A 23,322-nucleotide genomic window follows, 5' to 3' on the forward strand; every position below is an offset into this window, starting at 1 on the left:
TGTTCTGACAATTGATTACACTGAATATACATCATTCATATCTACCAAATAGTGAAGAGACTTTCTTTTCAAATATTTATTTTTAGCTTAAATTGCCACATAAAACGCACAAATTAAAGGAGTAGCATGTGATGTTTCAAGTCCTGTATTTATTGTGCAATGTTTAAATCAGGATAAACATTTATCATCAAACATTTATCATTCTTTTGTGGTAAAAACATTCAAATCCCTCCTAGCTACTTTAAATACACAGTGCACTAGCATCTCTATAGTCACTGTGCTGCACTATAGAGCTTCTTGCTCCTAATTATAACTTAATACCCACCGATCTACCTCTCCCCACCTCTCCCTCCCTGCTACTCTCCTCATTGTCTGGGAGCGACCATTCTACTTTCAACTTCTATCAGATCAACATTGTCTGATTGCACACATAAGTAAGATCATGCGGCATTTGTCTTTCTGAGCCTGGCTTATTCACTCAACAGAAGGATCTCCTGTTCCATCTGTGTTGTTGCAAGTGAGGAGATTCTGTATTTCTAATGGCTGAACAGGATTCCATTGTGCACATGTGCATTTTCTTTACTTATGCATCACATGATGAACTTGCTGCTTGTTTCCATTCCTTGGCTGTTGTGAGTACTGCTGCAACAAACTTGGGAGTGCAGTTGTCTCTGACATATGGATTTCATTTCCTTTGGGTGTATACTCAGTAGCGGCATTGCTGGATCATATGGTACTTCTATTTTTAACTTTTTAGGAACTTCCATACTGTTTTCCACAATGGCCATACTAATTTACATTCTCACTAACAGTGTGCAAGGGGTCTCTTTTTCTCACATCCTCAACACTTATCTTTGTCTTTTGGATAACAGCCATTCTTACTGGGGTGATATTACTTTCCTGGAGGTAATGACAGCTAGCAGTGCTGAGGACACTGGGACAGGCACTTCATATACAGGATCCCAGTGACTTATAAGATCCTTTGGGGAGGGATCATTACCTCCATTAAATAGGTGAAGGAATCGAGGCTTCAGGAGGTGAAGTCATTTGCTGGGATCACTCAGCTTGTGGGTGACACAAATGCAATTAAGAGATCGCTGGGTCCCAAAGTCCATGTTCTTGTCATGCATGGTTGCATCATCCAGTGCCACTTTGTGGCCAAGGAACTAGATCTCTGAAATGGTCTTCATGTGTAACCTCAGTCTCCCCTGGCAACAGGTCAGCTCTGGGTGACCCCAAGCTATGAAAACGAGTGTGTTCTCTTGGTTCCTCACCCAGTTTCCTGAGAAAGCTCGACCTGGTATTTCTTTGGCTACAAACACCTCTGGTCAGTGTGCATATTGGCATGTTAGCTGTCTGGAATCCACAGGAGAATTTCTAAAGCTTTATGCTCCCAAGCATTCATTTGTTTTCAGGATGCCCAATACAGGTCTTCTCAAGGTTTACCCTCCAGCCATTGGAATGGTTCCTGGTGAGCCATTTCTCTAGAACTCAGTAAGTTGCTTCAAATCTCCTCAGAGCAGAGAAGAAGGAAAGTAAACACAAATAAGAGACATAAACCATCACAGGACCAGTCAAGATTTAATGACTACTGGATGCCAGGGATTACTGTCAGGGATAATCTTATTTGATTATCACAGATATATAAAAAATTTTTATTGCTTAAGAAGTTGATATTTAGGGCTGGGGATTTATCTCAGTGGTTCCACCGCCTGCCTCTCAAGCACAAGGTCCTGAGTTCGATCCCTGGTATCAAAAAAAAAGATATTTAGAGAGATTAAAGTCACAAAACTCAAATGGGACAGAGGATTCAAGCCCAGGTCTGACACATCATGCTGTCCTTTATCTCAGCCATCTTGCTATGTGTATGCGTGTGAACAGGGAGGACATGCTCCAGTAATGTCCACTACTGTCACAGAAGAGCAGCTTCATCTATGTCTCTTACATAATAGATAATGATCTATTAGATTAAAGTGTATAGGCTACATTTATCAATATCTCAAGTTGAAATATTTACTGAACTTTGATCCTTGTTAAGAATTCAAAATGAGAAGTCCATATAAACTGTGGAAAACTAAAACATTATAATTTATCAACATTCAAGAAGCTAGTGAAAGCCAAAGAGTATTTTTCCAAACAAATATACAAGAAGATTGGACAGAAGAAACAGGCACAGCACTCAGCCCAGTGTCCTAAGTGACATTTCTGCTGTAGCATCATCTAGGTTTAGCTTTGTCTAAAAGCATTTTTATCCAGAATAATATCCATGTGATAAGTTACATAATGATGTACTGGCTAATAAAGAAGAAAATTTAGTTGGGCTCATTCAAATCAATTACTGTGATTTAGTCTCCATTCCCTTACAGATGTGTACTCATTCTGAGGTGTAATTACTCTAGTTTATCCATGATACCCTTACAGATGTGTAATTATTCTGCAAACCTAATGGAGCCCTAATCACTTGTTAATTTCAAATTTCCCAGAAATTGATCTAATGAAAAAGTTTTTAAAAAGCATTTAACTGCCAGGTATGGTGGTACACACCTGTAATCCCAGCACTTGGGAGGCTGAGGCAGGAGGATTACCACAAGTTCGAGGCCAGCCTGGGCTACATAGTGAGTTCAAGGGCAGTCTGAACTACATAGAAAGACCCTGTTTCAAAAAACAAACAAACAAATAAATGCATATAACTAACAGTCTGGAGATTTCAGAAAATATTTGCTTCAAGAATCTAGTTAGTTTTTCAAAGTGGTCTTAAAGTAGATATAGTCTCTTTTCAAACAAATTGAGAGAATACTAATATTTTGTAAGTGTGAAGTAACATGTGAAACTACCAGTAGTGTATTCAAAAAGCCAAAATAAATGTGTAAGTTTTATTTAGCCCCCTAGCATTTTGTCAGCTCATTTTAATTTTACAGTAGTAGATGAAATAATCAATAACAAGTCACTGCTCTGTACGTGAGGGAATAAACAAAAGAAATATCCTTTTTAAAGATGAAACGTAGAGGACTGGGATGTAGCTCAGTGGTGCTGCACCTGCCTGGCAAGCACAAAGTCCTGAGTTCGATCCCCAGTACCACAAAAAAGAAAAAAAAAGGAAATGAAAAGAAAAAAACCTAAATCTCTCCCCCCCACCACCAGGGATCCAACTCAGGACCTTGCACTTGCAAGGCAGGCACAGTGCCACTGAGCTACATCCCCAGCCCAAAAAAACCCTACATTTCAACTGATATTTGGAAAGTTTTGTCTTAAGTGGCTCAGATTAACTAACAAATAAAACCTATATACCCACAATATGTAAAAATAAAGACTTACATTTACCCAGCTCAGTTCTTTAAGCATTTATCGAAAACCTACCAATATTTCAGGCATTGTGCTGTGCTCTGGGGCACAGAGGTGACTGGATCATACCCTTAAAGCAGCATCTGTATGGCTGAGGTGACAAAGACTCTTTTAGAAAAATTATGTTATGGGGCCGGGGATTTAGTGCAGGGATTCCAGCTCCTGCCTCACAAGCGCAAGGTCCCAAGTTTGATCCCCAGTACCAAAAAAAAAAAAAAAAAAAAGAAAAATTATGTTATAATGGGATAGGTGCAATGACACAGGCAGATGTGATTAGCTTTTACATTTGTACAAACCAAAACCAAAACGAATCTCTCACCTTTCAAAGATAGGAACCAAAAGGGCAAAATCTAAAATTGTGCTAGGTATGGAGAAGGAAAAAAAAGATTGTTAGGGCCTATAATCAAGAATTTTCAGCCGAAGATTTAGCTCAGAGGCACCATGCCTGCCTCACAAACACAAGGTCCTGAGCTCAATCCCCAGTACTGGGGGAAAAAAACCAAAAAACAAATAACCAAGAATTTCCAAACTTGACCCAGCATTTCTCCAATGCAGATTCTTTCAACAGAAGCTTAACTTGTTCAGTGAGCTTTTTTGGTTATTTTATTTATTTTCTTTTTTTGTTTTGTTTTGTTTTTTGAGACAAGGTCTCACTATATAATTCAGGCTATTCTTGAACTCACTATGTAGCCCAGGCTGGCCTCGAACTTGCAATGATTCTCCTGCCTCAGCCTCCTGTGTGTTCAGATTACAGGTGTGCACCACCACACTCAGCCCAGTGAGCTCTTTTGAAAATTATAGTTCTCAGTTAACATATAGGATAGTTATAGGATGTAGGAGAGCTGAGTTGTATCCTCCCACTCTTATAGTTGACTGTTAAATATATATACGTGCACACGCACATGTGTTAGAGGAGGGTATTTGGCACCTATCTAGTCTTGTTTATTGAGTGACTTTCAAAAATCATTTCACCTCTCTGAAGCTTGATTTTTTTCAGCTATGAAACAAAGTATTGAAGCTTGATGATCTCTAAGGTGATCCCCAGCTCTAATAACCTGTGCTATCAATTCAAAAAGTGACTATTCTAGTCTTGCCTTGCTAATGAGCTGATCAGCAACATCCTGTGTGGAGCAATTTGGGGAGGGTAATGGACAAAACAAACCCTTCCTGCTCCAAAAAGTTGCTTATAGTTGATAGCTCACATCTGAAATGCTCCTTCCTAAGAGTTCCTTCATAACTTTAATTCCTACTATACTGAAAATAATACAGAAATGTGTTTCAAGGGATTATCTGTGCATGGGGCGAGTACTAGGAATTCAACCTAGGAGTGCTCCATTGCTGAGCTACATCCTCAATTCCTGTCATATTTTAATTTGAAACAGGGTCCTACTTGGTTACCCAAGCTGGTCTTGAACTTGAGGCTATTCTTTCTTTCTTTCTTCTTTTTTTTTTTTTACAAAGAAAATAGTTTTATTTGTATATCAAAGACTAAGAAATGAAGACATAACAAGGTTACCAGAGCTGACAACATGGAAAGCTACAGATGACTTATCCCTGCCCCATCCAGCTTGCCCTGCCCCCACATCAGCAGCTCTGGTGCTCACCCACCTGGCTAAGTACACATCCAGCCGACAGAACTGCGGTTCCGTTCCATTGGTCCTTGAGGCTATTATTTCTTTAAGTTTGAAGGTTACAAGGAGGGCATGATGATGGAAAAGGCTAGAAGACAGGGCTCAGTGCAACAGCTATCACTGCACAAGCAGAATACATTTTCTCACAAAGTAGAAGAATGAAATCACAGACAGAAAGGAGCTAGTGAAAAGGGAAGTGTTTATTGAAAGTATAAGAGGAAAGCTCCTAGAAGCTAGAAGGGATTCTAGAAAGTAGGGTATCCTGCTGGCTCTTTGTCCAGACTCTTTTATGGGAATCTGCCTGCATCCAGTGGTCACCTATTACAGGCAGCTCCGTGGGTTTCAGATGACCAGTTGGGACTCTTCCTCTCTAAACCAGTTACTCAGCATGCAGAATATAAAGGAAACCAAGTTGAAAAGAAAACGGGTTATTCTGTATTTGTAAGTTCTTTGAAACTCAGGCCTGGATGTAGGGAGGGGTTGCACTGCATTCCACTGGAGGAACTGCTTTCAGAGGAACTCCTTCCTGGGTCAACGGGTCAAATCCTACTGCCTATTCTTACTTTAACTCCTATCAGTGTGGCTGACCACCTGACTCCCTCTTGAGGCCTGTGTCTTGCTAGCTGCTTATTTGTAAGCTAAATAACTAAACTGCCCCTTACACTAGCACTATTATCAGAAGGCAAATTTCACCTATTAAATGAACCAGATATAAGGTAGCTGAACTAGACCTAGATCTAAAGTTAGAGCTCATGGTAACATTACCTGTATCTGGGTAATGGGGAAATGAAGCCAACACAATCCCTGTCTTGTATCAGGCCCTCCAGACTGGGAGGGACCCACTCAGGCTCTCCCCTCAGGCTCTCCCCTCAGCTGGGGACGGCAAGAATTCCTGGGCCAAGGGTCCTGGAAAGGGGCAAGCTTGCAACAACATGGCACTGGCAGGTAAGTAGTAGGACAGGGACCCAATCTCTACTCAGCTCCTGGCCTCCTACACTGTCCCTAAATTGGACTCCAGGCCATCAGGAGGCACAAACAATACCATGGAGGCCTTGGTTTTCTGTGGAATGATGCATTTGTAACTGCATAATGGAATTACGTTCTATTATTTTCCAGTTGACCACCTTTCTCTTCTCTTCTGAGCTCCTTTCTCCATCACAAGAACCTTTTCCATGCCTGTCCAAACTCTCTTCCCCTATCTAGAGAGAGGAGGGAAGCCCTTGGATGTTAAAGTGCACCTGACCTAGGGCCATGGCCTAAAGGGCACAGACTGATAAAATACTGCCCCTAGACAGAAGGAGTGCAGTTACCAAGTGCCCTTTATGGAATGTCTCAAAGGAGAGTGAAGGGGTGACGTTGACCTCCCACAGAAACCGAGAACCAGACACTATGTAGAGACAGAACAGCCAGGAGCTAAGAGTCAGTGTGGTAAAGGATAGGCTGGCTGACTGAGGGGAGAAGGCCTGTGAGTCTCTCCCAGCCATGTGTGTGGCTCAGGACTAGTGGACAGATTCTGGGATCAGGCCAAGCACTGAACTAGAAGCCTTCTTGCATTACAGTTAGTCAAAGGAGGTGCCGGTATTAAAAAGAAAAAAAGATACCAAAGTCCATTTGCTAGTGTTACTTCTATTTGCCTATTTCTCTATTTATTCATAAATAAATGTTTGGGATGATGTTCACCCAGTATTAATTAAAATTACTTCCAAATGATGAGATGTTTTAACTTTCATTTTCTCTTATTTTTTCTTTTTTGCTTTATTTTTAAAATAAATACAATTACAGTAGTATTAAGAACCATAAAGTGTATATACTTACAATGGAATATTATTCAACCTAAAAAATGGATGAAATCAGGACACATGCTACAATGTGGATAGACCTTGAAGACCTAAGAAGAATAAGTCAGACACAAAATGACAAACCACTTATATGAGGCACCTAGAATAGTCAAATCTGTAAAGACACAGAACAAAGGTAACCAGTGGCTGGGGACAAGGACAGGGAATTCTTGTTCATTGGGTACAGAATTTCAGTTCTGCAAGATAGTAACAGTTCATTGAACTGAACCCTTAAAAATGGTTAAGATGGTAAATGTAATGTTGCGTACATTCAATCACAGCGTAAAAGGAACTGTTACAGAGCAAAGATTTTACCCTTTGTGCAAGCTAACAACTTAGCCGGCTTCAGTTCATGAGCACTGACTTCTACGTCACAAACAGCAGATCAATAAAGTTCCCAGCGAAAGCAGTGACCACAGCATATTCTGCACTGGCTCACTGACTCCCAGGTCCCATGGGACAACACTATGAAGATGTTCAAGCTGGCCTTGAATTCCTGCTTCAGCCTCCTGGGTGCTGGGATTCCAGGCATGCACCACCATACCCAACTTGTACTGTTATTATTATGTGCTTTTCACTCATGAGAAAACTGGAGCACAGAGGAGCTCAATAACTTCTCTAAGACACACAGCTAAGAAGTGTTAGAGCTAGGATTCAAATTCAGAATCCTTAACAGGCTTAATCAGTATGCTATACAGCCTCATAAATGAAAACAAACTACTTCTGATAAATTTCCGTGACTTCCTCAGCTGTTTTAATAATGAAAGTACTATTTTTACCTCTGAGTCAGGCATATGTCTCCAAGGATTAAGCTGACCATGTTCTGTGTCCTCTTCTTTTTTCAGACCACAAGCATCCCCTGTCCTCCCTAGGCCACGCTGAAGCAGAAAAGAAGATATCAACACAATATGAACCTTCAGATCAGTGGCCAGAGCTGTAAACTCACAGAGTCAGCTGCTTCTGTTCTGCCCAGAATGAGAAGAGTTTGGAAAGGCAGGGCGGCCACTAGGACAGGAGAGCGAGGATGGATGGGATGGGCTGATTCTGAACATGGGAGAAACAGGGTCTTTGGTGACCCTTTGGACAAGGGGGTAAAAAGAAAGAACATTTATCCTGAAAAATAGACTTAAACTTGCAGATATCGTGCTAAGAGAAATCAGTCGGTCACAAGGGATAAATACTGTATGCTTCCACTTACAAGTGCTGGAATGGTCAAATTCAGAGAATGGCAGAGGTCAGGGGCCGGGGCAGTTGAGCAGGTGAATGAGGGGTGTTTAATAGGGACGGAGTTTGTTTCATAGGTTTCCTGCAGAGACCTAAAAGAAAAATTTGTCTCTAAACTGAGATGGCATCGATAGTTGAGGGAATGACTCGGATAGGGCCAGCTTGGTGACCAGGAGTGTATTAGAGGTCACTTACAGAGTGGCAGACAGCTACGGGCTGCAGCGCACCCAAGTTACTCTCCACTGTGCTAAGCTACTGCTTTTATAGGGCTCCACTTAAAACAGCAAAAAGCAGGATCAAAGACAAGAAGAGTCGTTGGGGAGTTATGTGTACCCCATTCCCATCCCACCCTCACGAAGAACTCTGCTGGTCTCAGTAAGCACTGTCAAGCCGCCATGGTGGGTGACCTTGTGGGCCACCAGCCTGGCACCCAGCCTCAGCGCCCAGTAGGGCCCACTGTACAGCTAACCACCACCCACTACCAGATGGAGTTACTCTGGTTAGGGTTTGGAGGACTTTTTTCCCTACCAAGTTTCAGTTAGGGAAGATGAAAAAGGTCTGGAGGTGGGTAGCAGTGATGGTCGCACAACATGAATGCATCTAATGCCACAGATGTTTAAAATATTAAGATGACAAATGTCATGTTACATGTGTTTCATCAGCATTCTGCATGGACAGCCCTCTCTTCAGCAGTCCCACAGCCTCGCCCTCCATCACGGAGACTGGAGACTCAGTGGAGGGAGGAAGAGCACGAAAGGAGAATGGAACGTACGTGGCCCCACCCTGCTTCCAGCTCTAGATGAGGGGCAGCAATGGACATGACCATGCTGGTTCTAGCTTGTGCCCAGACTTGCTTTCGTAGCCCGGAATGCACTGCACTGCCCACCACAGTCCATTCCTCAGCCTGTGTGTGCTGAGTGCGTGGGCACTGCCAGTTATCAGCTGGACCAGCAGCCGGAACCTGGCCTTCGGAGCATCTTTATTTTATCACTGCTCCACGTGTTCTCCTGAGAGGCCTCTTACCCTCTGGCTCTTGTTTTCTCACGGGTCCCTGATGGAGTGGTTCTTGTCAGAATCACCTGAGGAGCTCTTAAACTGTACTTAGGCTCAGGCCATATTCCGGGAAAATTAACTCAGAATCACTGGCAGAGTGAGGCATGAGTGTTTTTGAAAAGCTAAATGCAACCCAAGAGGAAAAATAGTCTCTTAGGTCTCTTTTAGTTCTAAAATGATGAAAGCCTCTGAATTAAAAAGAAAGCTGCAAATGTTTATACAAATCAAAGTTTTCCTTTTCAGTTACTGCCTTGGGAAGTATTTTCCCAGGAGGTACTATGGATTGAAGGGTTTTATGATATTGCTATTTGGACTTATTATGCTAATCTATAATGCCATTGACCAAATATAAATGTGTTCTTTCCTCAGTGCTCCATATTAGAATGCTTAATTTTATTTTGGCAAGATATATCCTTTTTTAAATGCATTTTAAAATTCTTTGTGAGTGTTCACATTTCCTTAAATGTTAATTATTTCACTTTCCTCTTGAATATCTTTTGACCTTTACCATGAACACTGATTTATTTTTAAGATCATTTTGATGTGTTAATATAATAAATCAGCTACCGTTAGTTCAGACCCACTATGTGCTAAATGCTATAACAGTGTTTTATAGATATTATGTTAATTTTTTTTTTTTTACAAAAACCATACATGGCTATAATCCCCAAATCATAATGAGAAACCTAAAATCAGAGAGGTTAGGCAAGTTACCCAAAGTCAGAAAGCTAGTAATAGCAGAGCTGGGACACAGATCTGTTCTAATGGGCTCTAAGACTCATTCTCTTTGCCAGACAGGCAAGTACACCCCTTCCTGATAAAGCTGCCCTGCTCCCAGTACCTGCGGGTGTTCAGTACCACATGAACCCTGATCATGGACCACAGGTGAGAGTCATCTTATATGTACATCTTGGCCAGCAACCTACAACAAACAGCCTGGGCGGAAAAGGTAAGCCAAGCTAAACATATGCCTCCTTGAGAATTTGAATTTGTAAATATTCAGTGTCAATACACTTACTAGAAGGAGCAAGAGATAAAAAGACTGAATCAAGAGATGCTTTGGATGTACTTGGAATGAAACAAGCAAGCCATGGCATCGAAAGTTATGAGGGATCACAAACTAAGGTTGATGAAGAGTAAGCAAAACAGGGCTGGGGACGTAGCTCAGCAGCACAGCACCTGCCTGGCAAGTGCAAACAGATGTGCTTAAAGACGCAGCAGTGGAACCAGAGTACTGCCATGTGGCCCATGAAAGAGAAACCAAGGATCCAATCCTGCAATCCTCAAGCTATCTGTTTTCAGTCTCTCCAGTTTAGATCTGGTTCCTGTGTCCCTAAAGTGTGTCTTTTTTTTCCGTGAGCTGCCTTTCCCCATTGTTTATTACACTTGGAAAATCAGGTGTTGAGCTCTGTAGTTTTAAATATATTTCTATTATTATTTTTCATTCTTCGGCCAATTTTTCTGTTTTTATACTTATTACCATCTGGTCTGGAGGCTCAGAATTTTGTTCCTTTTTAATGTTTCAAAGTTATGCTAAGGCAAGGACCTTAATGAAGCATTTTAAATGAAAGAGTATAAAAACAGAAAGAATTACTATAAAGATTTTATTCATCGCTCTTTCCTGCCTTGGACAATAATTCTCACTGAGCCCATTTGTCCAAACAAGATCTAGCCTGTCTGTGGCTGATCTTGCCACCTATGTACCAAGACTTCATTCAGGACCTAGCAGACCGTACAATGGTTTGGTAACATTTAACTGGTTGAGTTTCAACATGGGATTACTTCCACCATTTTGTCACTTCCTAAAACCACCTTCTTCTTTTTCTATTGTCTGTGCCCCAAAGTTCTTAAGTAAAGTATACAGCCTTATGAGTGAGCATATATAACATGCCTGGAATTCTAACAGGTGCTGGGAATACAAGAGAATGAAGAACTCTTGGGAAGTGTGTCCATCCTGATACCATGACTCTTTCTTCTTCCTAAAGCAAGTAGTGAGGGTGCAGCACACAGGAAGACACCGAGGAATACTAATTATGGTGGGACCCTCAGATCTAACCTCCAGCTCTTTGGCTTTTCAGGGATTACTCAGCAGCACTGCAAGACCAGTGTCTGAATGCTTAACTGACTTGGCACTCTGTGGGGCAATGCCAAGGGAGGTGTTCTGTGTGAAGTGCTGACAAGTTTATTAAAATGGAAATTGTCTGTAGAAATTGCTTTACCTGCCATTATTTCTCCAGGGAAAGGAGAACTCAGAATCAAACACTGTAACATACTCACATGGCTGGCAAAGTTGGTATTTTCCTAAGGCATTGATTTCAGTGCAATTAATCCTTGCTACAAAGATAAGCAAGAAATCACTGAGTCCATTTCCCTAGGAAAAACAAAGAACTAAGTGAACGCTATGGTTTGGATAAATGTCCCCCAAACGCTGTGTTGAAAGTGTGGACCCCCCAGCTTTGGTGCTGTTGGGAGGTGGTGGAATCCAAGAGGCATGGCCTCGAGAGAGGAGGTCAAGCCATTGCGGGGGTGTCCTAGAGGGAGTACTGGGATCTTGACTCCCTCTTCTCTCTCTTTGCTCCCCAACTACTATGAGATGGACAGGCCTACTCTGCCACACTCCTGCCTCCATAGGCCCAAAGCAACAAGACCAATAGACCATGGACAGAAGCCTCTGGAACTATGAGCCAAAATAAGCCCTCTTCCTTTTAGGTTGCTTATATCAGGGATGTTCTTCCAGTCATGGAAGGCTGGCTAACACAGTCAATGTTTCAGGTAAAAACTATATTCCTACTCCAAATTAACACAGTCACTCTGATAGTTAGCATGCTTTACCAATTGATATGGCATAAAGATTGACAGCTCAGGCTTTGAAGTCATACAGACCTGTGCCAGATTCCTGTTTTGTCCTCTTAGCCACAGTATGACCATGGGAAGGTTACGGACCTCTGAAAGCTCCAGGTCCTGACCTGTAAAATGGAGGTGACAATCAGTAGCTTGCAGGTAATGTTACTGAGAAGTAATGTTAATAAAACACCAGAAAGGCTACCTCATGGAAAGTGCTCAATAAAGAGAGCTCAATAATAAATTATTATTTTATTATTGTTTTAAAAATACAAATTGAAAAAGCTGACTTAGCTGTTCTAAAATATAGAGCATATTTACAAGCTAGATGGGAAACAAATGAATCATACATAAAAAGGAAAAAACAAAACAAAATGATTCAATATTTTTCAGCATAATAGGATGTTAAACACAATCTTCCTGTTATCTCAGAATTTTGGCAGATGTCCCAAATGCTGAGAACATTAGTTTTCAGAACTATTCAGGACACGCTCCAAGATTGTGAAATCAATTTTGTGATCCTTAGTTAATTTTCCACCTCAGGAATTAAAAGAGGTGATCAATCTCTAGACCAGAGATTCTAGAGAGGCCAACATCCAGAATTCTCCAGAAAGGGCTGCCAGGTGCTATGCATTGAGCCCACCCAGCTGTGTGTGGAGGGGCTGGTGCTTCTCGTAGCACTCTGCAAACACCTGCCCCACCTTAGCCTATGCTGTTGCTGGAGGCAGGCATATCACCAGACTAACTACTGTGCCACTGCAGGCAATCCATTGTTCTTTCTCTCTGGAAGCTTTTATCATTTGTCTTTGACCTTTGAAGTCCTGAAGTTTCATTGGGATGTAACTTGGTGTGGATTTCACTTTTCCTGCTTGATATTTGGAGTGCACGTTCCACCTAAATGAAGATTTTTTTACTCTTTCAATATAGTTTTTCCATCATTCCCATTTTTATTGTTCTAGATTTCCTGTTAAACAAAAATTGCATCATCTCAATCTATCCTCCATTACTCTTTTTTCTGGTGTCTCTTTATGCTGTATTTTGGTGAAGGATTCAGCACTATTTCTCATCACCTGTAAATATCCCAAACAGTAACTGTCATTTCCTACCATTGGCACACCCTACTTTCCAATCTCTCCTGTCTTCCTCACTTCAGTGAATGGCATTATTACCAAGCAGAAATCCTGATTCCTTCTTCTCCCAGGCTCATCCTCTCCAGATCCTCCATACTATTACCAGAGCAATTCTAAGAGAATACAATTCTGATCATGTTAATCCCAGTCAGGAGAAGTAAGTGGAAATGTATTTGCCTTCAGAAACACAGCATAGAAGTCACTTAGGATGTGGTCCCTGCTTACCCATCAGCTTCATCTTTCTACCACTCCCCAGTCACTCCTCCTTACAGTTATTCATTCATTCAGTACACATTTTTAGTTAGTGAGTGCCTATAATGTGCTAATTAATCCTCTGGATGTTGGAATCCTTTGGTAAAGGAAGTAGGCCCAAACTCCTCTTAGTACTGAAGGTAGACAGTAAATAAAATGAATAAGTAAAATGTGTAGTGTGTCACAGGTAGCAAGTGCAAGGGTAACAATAAAACAAGGAGGGGAATAATAGGGGTGAAAGGCGGGTGTGGAACATAAATAAAATGACCAGAGAAGGCTTGACTAAGATGATGATGCCTGAGTGAAGACTAGAAAGAGTTGGGGGATTAACAGTAAAAATACTAAAGGAACAAGCACGAAAACAGAAGGGATATTAAATCCAAAGGGCTTGAGGTGGAAAAATACCTGACTTCTTCAAGAAAGATCAGGGGTATCAAAATGGCTAAGCAGATTTGGGAAAACAAGAAGTAGGAAATGAGGTCAGAGAAGTTTCCCAAGATGTTATCTACTGGGGCCTTGCAGGCCATTGTAAAGCATTTAGCTTTCACTCTAAGGCAAGGCACTCTGGGAGGGTATTAGGCACATTCTAATCCCTGACTGAAGAGGGTCATTCTCTAGTCTGATACGGTGGCTCATGCCTGTAATCCCAGCACTCTGTAAGGCTAAAGCAGGAGGATTGCAAGTGTAAAAATCTCATCTTGAGATGAAAATAACTTGGACAATCAAATTCCAGATATATATTTTGAAAGAGTTAAACAAAAAGTTTGTGCTAATTATGGATTTAAGCCCTGGAGATTCGAGGGACTAAGCAGACAAAAATCCTACCAGGATTGACTGAAAGGAAGGGTTAGAGGCATGAAAGAAAAAGATTGGGCAAAGATGAGTCAGGATTCTGGCTTAAGAAACTTAAAAGGATGGAATTACCATTAACTTGATGGAGAAGAGCAAGAAAGCAGGATTGGGAGGTAAAAAGGGAGGATCAATTTCAGAACGTGAAGACTTCGATGTCTATTAGATCTCCTCATGGAGATGTCAAATGAGTATCAGATACGTTAGTCTGGAGTGCAGAGCAGAGACCTTGGGCAGAAATACATGCTTGGGAATGTCAAGTACATAAGTAGCACTCAAAGCCCTGAGAGGAGATGAGGCCAGGACTGAAAGGAATGTCAAGAGAAATGAGAAGCAATGCAAAGCAGTAAATCCTGGACTACTAATTACCAGAGAAAGTAGGAGGAACTGACAAAGGAGACTGAAGAGTAGCCAGAAGGAACAGGGGCACCAGGAATGCGGCATCCTAGAAGTCACAGCAGACAGTGTTTCAAAGAGAAGAGTGATCACTCTGTTGAAGGCTACATGAGGACTGAGAACTGGCCACAAAGACATGGAGGTCATTGGTGACCTTGATGAACAAATATTTGGAGGACTTGTAGGGAAAAAAGACTTACTATAGTGTATTCACAATAACTGAATTTATAGGCTCATGTTCATAGCAGTACTATTCATACTACTACTAGTTCATGGCTAGAATGTGGTAGTAATCTAATGTCCATTAACCGATGAATGGATAAGCAAAATGTCGTACATGCATACAATGGAGTATTATTCAGCATTAAAAAGGAAAGAAATTGTGATATATGGTACAACATGGATGAACCCTGAGGATATTACACTAAATGAAATTAGCCAGTCACAAGTAGACAAATATTGTATTATTCTTTTATATTTGAGTAGTCAAAAGTATACGAAAGTAGAACGGTGGTCACTAGGGGTAAGGGAAGAGAGGAGTGGGGAATTACGTTTAACAGGCACAGAATTTCAGTTTTATAAGATGAAAGAGTTACAGCAATGGATGCTGATGAAGGCTGCACGGCACTGTGAATGTGTCTAATGCCACTGAACAGTACTCTTAAAAATGGGGGCCCGGGGATTTAGCTCAGTGGTTTCACCACCTGCTGTGCAAGCAAAAGAACCGGAGTTCGATCCTGGGTTAAAAAAAAAAAAAAAAAAAAAAGGGAAAGATGGAAAATTTTATGTGAGGTGTATTACATCACAATTTTTAAAAATGGGAAGGGGGGCGGGGATTTAGCTCAGTGGTTTCGCCACCTGCTGCGCAAGCGCAAGGACCCGAGTTCAATCCCTGGTACAAAAAAAAAAAAATGGGAAGGGGGAGAACTAGAGACATTGAGTATGGATGACTCCTTAAAAGAGTTTTTTAAAAAAAGTTTTATTATGGGAAGCAAAGAAGGAAGACAATAGCTGGAGAAAGAAAGTGCTTTCAGAAAGTGGATTTTTTGTTGTTGTTCAAAATATAGTATATTAGTGTTCTATTGCTGGTAAAAGAAATTAACAAAAACATACTGATTTAAAACAGTACACCTCGATTATCTTACAGTTCTGTAGGTGAGAAGTCCAACACAGGCCTCACTGGCCTAAATTCAAGATGTCAAGAAGACTGTGTTCCTTTCTGGAGGCGCCAGTGGAGAATCAGTATTCATGCCTTTCCCAGCTTCTGGAGGGCACCTGCTCCAGTCCTTGGCTCCTGGCTGCCTTCCTCCATCTTGCAAGTCAGAAACACTGCCTCTCTCTGACCACTCTTTCTCGTTTCTTCTGCCTCCTTTTGCTTTGAAGACCCCTTGTTGATGGCATTGCGCTCAACTGGGATAACACAGGATAATCCAGCTGATAAGGTCAGCTCAGCAGCAATCTAATTCCATCTTCTGCCTTAATCTCCCTTTGCTATATAACCTAACATGTTTACCGGTTCTGGGAATTAGGACATGGATATCTTTAGTAGAGGACAATTCTGCCTTCCACATATGGCATGCATTCCAACATCATTGTTGATGGGAATAATCCAATGGAAAGAGAGAACCTAATGATGCAGGAGAGGGAAGTTATTGTGTGACATGATCAAGATGATGGAGAAAATGGCTTTTTGTAGAAGCAAGGAGAATTGCCCTTTAGTTAATAGGAAAAGCAGGAGAGGACATCATCTGGGGACAGATGTTGGATGGTGGATAAATGTGATGGGAGCTTGTGTAGTTATTATTTTCTCAGTGACTTAGAAGCAAGGCCATCAGTTGAGAGTGAGGATGGGGTAGGAGGTATTAGAGATGTGAGATGACAGAAGGCATAAATTTGACATCTAAGAGAAAGGCAACATGAAATGTCATGACCATCAAGGGGCCTACTTGAAGTCTGTGATCACTGAAATGTGACCAATCTGCTTGTTTCCTCCAGTCAAGTAGACAAATAATTGTACATAAATTAGTCAGGGGGACTGGGGATGTAGCTCAGTGGCGCTGTGCCTGCCTTATAAGCGCAAAGTCCTGAGTTTGATCCCCGGTACTAAAAAATAAAATAAATTAGTCAGGGTAGGCAAACTGCTCTGCAAACTCCAAATTTCAGAGTTCAATACAACCAAAGTTGATTTTGTACTAAGGAATTTAAATGAATTGTCTCCCTTAATCTTCACAAGCCAGAATAAAGTAGGTTCTATTATTTTGCCCTTTTTTAGATGAAGAACAAAAGGGTTGCCTAACATTAAACTATAATTTTTGTTTTAGGTATTATAGTAGTTTTATTTGGGGATTAAATATATTTGCATCATAAAGTTAATTTAGTAAAAAGTAGCTTGATCACTACATGCATTCATTAATAAACTGTCACTAGTATCAGCTATGTTAGGCTATGTACTTCAAAACAGCTTATGATATTAGGAATTTTTTTTTTTTTTTTTTGTACCGGGAATCAAACTCAGGTCTATGCGTTTGCAAGGGGGCAAAACCACTGAGCTAAATCCCCAGGCCCTAAGGAATTTTTTTAACGATTGGTGTAGTGTTTCTTTAATTATGAGGGTCAGGTGACTCATTAGCCAGGCAATCATCCTTTTTTTTGTTTGTTTTATTTTCTCTCTTGAATCTTTGGTATTTTAATTTTTCTAAGCATTTATCTATTTAACTTATTTTTTCAAATTTACTAGTATGAAAGCTGGGGATATAGCACAATGATAGACTGCTTGCTGAGCATGGACAAGGCCCTGGGTTTGATCACCTCAAAAAAACTTACCACTACAGAAATAGTATTTTTACCCCAAAAAAGTATATTTATCCAAATATCCTTCACTCAGTTCAACATTTATTTTATCTTATTATTTCTGAATTTTAAAATAACTGATTAAATTTTTCAAACCAGCAACACATTTTTTAAAAAAACCTTCAACACTGCCTCACAGGCGCAAGGTCCCGAGTTTGATCCCCAGTACCAAAACAAACAAACAAACAAACAAAAAAACCCTGCAACACCACACCTGGCTTTTAGCAATTTTTTATGTAGAATTTTCTATACCCCTTTAATATACTAATTGTTCTCTTGGTGCTCTAAAATTCATTTTCATACAGATTTCATGAAACACCCTTATTCATTTAAAAGAAAGTAGCTCTTTCTACGGTTTTCCTGGATTAATAGATTAATGCTAACTGTTAAAAAATCATACATATTTCACATATAAATAATTAGAATTCCTTTTTTTTTTGGAATTCCATTTTTGTTAGGAAAATCAGCATGTAAGCCATGATTCTCAAAATTCAGCAGTTTCTTACAGGCAATAAAAATTGTAAGTGTTCAATATAAAATCATTGATTTAGGTCGTAAATATCAAGGATCAATTCCCTATGCTTCCTTGCTGTTGTCTGGGTAAGAAGTCTCCTTCCTTTGGACCAAAAGAAAGCATGTTATGGTAAAATAAAATATAGACTTTCCCTTGGGACATGACTAGTTATTTGCACTTGAGCAAGTAGTCAGTTACTGAATATCTGTTGGCACCCATAGATTAGACATTATATTAGGAGGGATATACCTTCCCCTCCTTTCTAGCCTATTCCTGGACAGAGGCATAAGTTATAATCCTCCTTCTCCTATTGCCATTTGGGTAAATGGTGTACATCACTGAAGTATTTTAAGCCTCAATTACCTGTGAGATGCAAGTAGTAATGCCTACCTCACAGGGTGGTTATAAGAATTAATGTTAGAAATCCATATGTAAAATACCTAGAACATAACAGGCAAATACAACTGTTAATTCCTTTTCTTTCTCCCTTTAGATCCAATCTCACAAAAATAAATGCCATACCTTGAAGTAGGAGCAATATATAGCATCCTTTTAGTATTTATAGCACATCCAAATTATCGATTTCTATAAATACGAAGTCTCCAAATTATTAGCATGTGGTTTTCTCAATCTTAGCACCTGACATTTTGGGCTGAACAATGCTCTGCCATTTGGGGCTGTCCTGTGCATAACAGGACTTTAAGCAGTATCTTTGGCTCCCTCACCGCACCCCAGATACTGGTAGCAGCACTCCGGATGCAAACATCCAAAATGTCTCCAGACAGCAACAACTGTTCCTCTAGGGTAAAAAGCTACTCCTTGCCACCCTGGGGAGAATCAGAGCATTAGTGGATCACAAACTCACATTTAGTGGGTCTTAAGCATTTAATAAAACAAAATTAAAAGGCATCAGATTCACGATAGACTGAATTGTATCCCCTCCTCCAATTCAAATGCAGGTCTGACCTCCAATGTGACTGTATTTGGAGGTGGGTTCTTTAGGAGATAATTAAGGTTAAAAGAGTTTCTCCTCTCACAGCATGGTGTCCTTATACGAGGAAGAGAGAAATAGCTTTCTCTCTGTGCCATGTAAAGACAAGGCAAGGTGGCTTTCAACAAACCAGAAAGAGTGCCCTCACCAGGAACCAAATCAGTAGGCACCTTGATCTGTGACTTTATGCCGTGTGATCTTGGACTATGATTTCTGTTGCTTATGCTGCCCAGTTTGCACTTTTTTTTTGCATGCCCCAAGCTAATACACAACTTTCTTTCTATAGAATAGGAATCTTAGGAAGCATCACAGATCACTAGGTATTACTTAATGATATAAATCTCTTACTACAAGTTTTGGTCAAAAGTTTGAAAAGACATCCCAGTACTCCGGGCAGCAGAAGGAGGAGGAACACAAGTTTGAGCCCAGCCTGGTCAGTTTAGTGGCTTAGCAAGACTTTGTCTTAAAATAGAAAATAAAGGGCCGGGGATTTAGCTCAGTGGTTTCGGCGCCTGCCTTGAAAGTGCAAGGTCCCAAGTTCGATCCCCAGTACCAAAAAACAAACAAACAACAAAACAGAAAATAAACAATGGGGTGGCAATGTATTTCAGTGAGGAGCCTGGGTTCAATCCTCAGCACCACGGAAAAGAGAAAAGGTAGGTGTGGAGATTCTCCTGAGATTTTTCAAAGATCTGTACAGTCCAAAATGGCAGCATGGGGAAAAGTAGAGCCTTTGGTGGTTTCCAGTCATCAATATTTAATATCAAAATATTAGATGGAATATTAAAATTTTTCCACATTGGCTTGCTCACCTTGGTATATCCATAGCCATCAATGAAATGAATAAATGAATGAACACAGACTACACCATTTCTGGCAAGTTTCAATCAGCTGTGCCTCTGATCACCTACAGTACCACACACTGGAATGCTTCTCTCCCATTCCGAACTCACTTCAGTAAGCCCCCACAGAACATCTTACACAAGGCCTCCACCAGGCTTACTTCCTCCTGTTATCTGTTCTACATGTTTTCTGACGCCCCTTGTAACTCCACACCCTTTCTACTACACTCCCCAATCCCATCCCAGAGGTGACATCTGTTCAATTTGAACAAACCGAAGCTACAGCTCCCACGATAGTGCTTTAGGCAATGTAATTGCTGTTCAGTACCTGTTCAATGGTTGAGTGGAGGAAAACACTAAAAAAGCAAACAAATGCTGCTTTCAAGCTGAGGGAAAAACAATTTCCTTACTACGGTCAAAACTAATGGGATTTTTTTTCTGAAGGAGAGCACGTGAGTGGGAGGCTCCTGCTCCCATGGTGGCAGGCCACCACCCTGTGGAACCATTGTGCATTGCAGGCGCACCACTGTCCCAAAGCCAAACTCCAAGAACAAAGGCAGGCCCTACTCCTCAGGCCCCCTGGAGTTCGTGCTGACCCTGCCTGCCACCTATCTGTGTATGTCCTCAATTTCCCAGACAAGAGTCACTTTGGACCACTGCTGAACCCATGGCTTCCCAGGACCTTCCCTTAAAAATGCTGTTAGTGCGTTGGAGATAAACCACTCGATTATTTGTATTTTTATCAAGTACCCCAAGTGACTCTTACTGTGGAAGTCTGGGAAACCAACCACCTTCGTTTCAGTTCTAGAGAACCCGGGTATTTTTTCCCAGTGACTTCACCTCCAGGCTAACTTGGGAATGTTACTGGTAATGGGTGGAATGCTACTGAGTCCTTGGGTACAGCTGGACCTGAGCAGACCGGTCCCAGGCGCAGTGCTGGAGGACTTCTGAGGGTAGGGGTGGCCCTCGCTGGGCTGGCAGATGAGGTCTGGGCGAGGTGACTCAGCGAGGGCAGACCCAACGGGCTTTCTCTTCCTTTTCTGAGAGCCGTGGCTAGAAGCCGCTCTGGGCGGGGTGAGCCCAGAAAACGCAGGCCCGGCTTTTCATTCCTATTTTCACCAAGTCGCAGCCCGCGCCGCAGAGAGTGGTGGGCCAGAGTCACTTGTTTTCCTCTGGTTCTTCTGAGTTTGTCAGGGACAAAGAGCCTCTGGTAGGAACATCTGTAAACTTTTTGAAGAAAATGTTTCAGCCACTCACGACCTTATGAAGTCTTACTGGACCAAAATGATGGCGCTTGGCTAAGGCCCTTAGGACCTCACCGAACCCCGTCAGCGTGGGAAGCAGCTGGACTCCTTACAAAGCTCACTTCACACAGGGCACGCAGTGCAGATACTGCGCGTGCTCGCATGGGTCCCCGCGCAGGGGCACTACTTCGTGGCAGTACGGCTCCCGGGGCGAGGCGAGCACCAGTCACGTGGGTCGGGCGTCCCTCTCCGCGATTTCCTTACAAGGACTTGAGCTACGAGGCCCCGCCCTTCGCCGGGCTCTGGAATGTGCTCAGAGGCAAAAACCGTAGGACAGACGCAACCATCTGCGAAAGGAAGGGGGGGGAAGGAGACTTAAAGTGCAAGAAGCTATGTAAAAAAGAGGGAGACTCAGTAATCAAACATAAAGAACTGCTACGCATTCCGTCATGTTATGTTCGGTCGGTTTATACCCTTATCTTGAGCACTCCTTCAGTATTGCCCTCTGACCACTGGCAGTCCCCCCCCATTGCTCGCCCATGAAGCTTACCCACTCTGCTGGCTCACCGTGGGGACGGGGGTTCCTTCCGCTGGGTTAAGCGTGGCCGGAAGTGTCGGGGTTTTGTGGCTCTAAGAGTAAAGGAGTGGAGGTAGCGGCATCGCGGGACTTGCCGAGGTGCTCTGGTTCTCGAAGCTGCGCAGGGTGAGTGGTAGTCGCGGTCGCCTTCCCGGGTACCCGTGTCTGCAGGGCGGGGGGCGCCCCTGGGCAGGTGTCAAGCCGGAGCCCCGGTTCTGAGTCCTGGGTCAGCCGTGAGATCGAAGGCTGCGGCCACAGGTACCCACACGCACACTTGACTGCTGTGTCCGAAGTGGGAGCTCGGAGAATGTAGCTTAGCTCCCTGGCGCCGTAATCTTGGGCGACTGCCGGGCCCGCGAAACCCGAGCCCCCCAGAGCTGACTCCGGGGCTAAGTTTAGTTTCTAACGTAAACTTGTCCGATTCCAGGGAGTTTGCGCCTAAACCGGAACCCAGCGACTCCCCATCCTCCGGCTGCAGCTGTTGCAGCTGTGCGACTTCTTTACGTAGCAATAACCAACTCTCACTGAAGCTTGGGATCCGCTCCTGGAACTAGGACTTTTTTGTTTAAGTGATATTTGAACAAAGAGGAATGTGGGGTTTAGTTTGTGGCTGGAGGGAAAATTCCAAAATAAAATACCATTTTCCTTTTGGGTGGAGACTGAGTGAAATCAGTTTGCGAGAGAAGAGTTTCCTTTTAATGTAGTTTAGTAGCTTCATAAAAACATGTCAGTTCTTAGAAACCTTTAGAACAGAAATGGGGTAAGATTTAAAGTTTTAAATGCAGAGTTTTATATCTAAAGGTGAAGAAAGCGAGTGTTTATTAAAATTGCTGGTGTTTGCTTTGTGCTCTGGGAGGCGTTTGAGAAGTTAACCAGGAAAGGATTTTACTTTCAGAAACGCAGCTTTATTGTCAAGTCAACCCTGACAGCTGTCTTTGTCAAGTGGGTGAGAATTTTGGGGTGTGGCACTGTAAGAGAACTAATCCGACTTTAACCGAAAACTTGCAAAAAAAAAGGAAAAAGAAAGATTAATTGAACCGGAAGCCCCAACTTGAAAAAAAAATTTTTTTTAAACTGTATGTTAACACAAAAATCTCTAAGCTTGAAAAAGTATGCACTGATTAAATGAGAAGTAGATTTGATCTAGATTTAGAAAGCAAAATAAAGAGGTACTAGCACACCTTGGAGTTCTAGGGTGGGAGTTTTTCATCAAGGATACATCTTATTGCCCAGTAAATTCTCAATTTAAGTGTTCTGTAGAAAAAGTTTCTAGCTTATTTTCCATTTGTAACCATTTTATAAATGCTGGACTCTAGTATTTTAGTTAAAGCAATCTAACGTGTAGTATGGATTGGTTCCATTTTATAGATTTTGGAGAATCTCTTAAGTAGCACAGTTCCTAGACATTCTGGGATTTCTCCATTTTAGAAATCTTGTGGTTGCCCATGGCAAGTGGGGAAACCTGCTTTGGTGATCTATGCCTTCTATTTCTTCCATATCTTGATCTAGTGTAACATCTTCCTGAAGCATGCTTCTTACCCTCCTTTTGTTTTGGCTTTTAATGATTCTCTTCATAGAGCTCTTTCAACACACACACACACACACACACACACACACACAAATACACAAATTTATTGGGACTAGCACTCCCCACCCTGACTTAAAATGTAGTCATGCTCCTTTCTGTCTGTAAACTGAATATTCTTGATCTCCCTTTATTTTCTCATGGATCTGAAATCCTCAGGTAT

At 41.8% G+C, this 23,322-nt stretch overlaps 1 protein-coding gene and 1 long non-coding RNA gene across 5 annotated transcripts in view; one reads left to right on the forward strand and one right to left on the reverse strand.

Annotated features, from left to right (window-relative positions):
- Positions 1 to 21,755, reverse strand: LOC110350844 (uncharacterized). 4 transcript variants are annotated; one of them, XR_015444565.1, is made up of 6 exons: positions 21,565 to 21,755; positions 15,702 to 21,344; positions 11,972 to 12,054; positions 7,591 to 7,689; positions 2,545 to 6,861; positions 1 to 1,746 (listed from the first exon to the last, which is right to left on the reverse strand). It is a non-coding gene; the product is annotated as an uncharacterized LOC110350844 (long non-coding RNA). The 4 variants fall into 4 exon arrangements; XR_015444566.1 differs by adding an exon at positions 11,366 to 11,459 and having other exon boundaries at positions 1 to 6,861; XR_002397752.2 differs by having other exon boundaries at positions 1 to 6,861.
- The window catches only part of LOC101697884 (myosin regulatory light polypeptide 9), an 11,055-nt gene continuing 9,252 nt past the window's right edge, over positions 21,520 to 23,322 (forward strand). The window contains exon 1 of the mRNA XM_021265201.2: positions 21,520 to 21,700. The gene's annotated coding sequence lies outside the window, so the exon portion shown is untranslated. The remainder of the gene's footprint in view (positions 21,701 to 23,322) is intronic.

Source organism: Heterocephalus glaber, unplaced genomic scaffold (assembly GCF_053883595.1).
Source record: "Heterocephalus glaber isolate CG9 unplaced genomic scaffold, H.glaber_assembly_v1.0 deba00000331, whole genome shotgun sequence".
NCBI classification, from domain to species: Eukaryota; Metazoa; Chordata; class Mammalia; order Rodentia; family Bathyergidae; genus Heterocephalus; species Heterocephalus glaber.